At 55.3% G+C, this 927-nt stretch overlaps 1 long non-coding RNA gene across 2 annotated transcripts in view; it reads right to left on the reverse strand.

Moving 5' to 3' along the window:
• The window catches only part of LOC112214051, a 140,738-nt gene that overhangs the window by 16,385 nt on the left and 123,426 nt on the right, over positions 1-927 (reverse strand). The gene's annotated exons all lie outside the window — the stretch shown is intronic.

Consider the following 927-nt stretch of genomic DNA (forward strand, 5'->3'; position numbering starts at 1 on the left):
CACGAGGGTAGGGGGAGGGAGGCTGTCCACGACAAGAGAAGGTGGAGAAGGCGAAAAACTGGGGCGAGGAGTCGAGGGGAGGCACGAGTACGTTGCACGAGCCGTGTATTCCCACTCTTGGACCAACGATGTGAAAAGGAGTGGGGGAAGGAGCCGGAGAACAGCGGCGGAGAGTAAGCGTGGAACTAGCGTAGAGTCTGCGCTAGCTCCGACTTTTCAGTGCCGTCGCCAGTGGCAGAGCCAGTTTCTCGTAGCATCGGTGAGCCGGCGGCATCGAGGCGCCCCTTCAGTATGAAGCCGACGACCGTGCCAGCTGCAGCTGCTGCACCTGTCGTCCCGTCTACCGCGACAACTACGCTCGTCGTACGCTCGGGTGATTTGCTCGCCGGACGCTCCTGATCGTGGATCCATACAACCGCTCGACACCGATACTACATGGATACCGTGCTTCAGGCTCCGATTTCGTTCATCGAGAAGGACTGAGCGGAAGAGATACGTCGCGCGGCTGACACACAAGTATATATACCGTGCCTCTGGATAAACCGTTCCCGTGGATCGTTCAGTGGAATAATACAGAGGAGGTAGGAGGATCGATCCGAGCGATTCCTCGACAAAGATCCTCGGGACGCCGCGAGAGAGGATCTCGTGAAATCTCCCGTCTCCCTTTATTTCTCTAGCCCTGTTCCTCTTTATATTTTCTCCTTCGCCTTTAATACGGCCGGTTCTTCCTGGACGTGATCGGACGGCGATCGGCTTGTGCTCCTCCAGTGTTTCTTATTCCTTTACCCTTCGCTGGGTAAGGTTGCCATTTCTTTCTTCGTCGTTATCATCGTCGTTATCATCGTCGTTGTTGTCGACGTTGCTCCAGTTCATCCTCCTCCACCTCCTCCTTACGTTCACTTCGTCGCGTCTTCCATAATATATAGC

This window comes from Bombus impatiens, unplaced genomic scaffold (assembly GCF_000188095.3).
Source record: "Bombus impatiens unplaced genomic scaffold, BIMP_2.2 scf_0011, whole genome shotgun sequence".
Classification (NCBI taxonomy): Eukaryota; Metazoa; Arthropoda; class Insecta; order Hymenoptera; family Apidae; genus Bombus; species Bombus impatiens.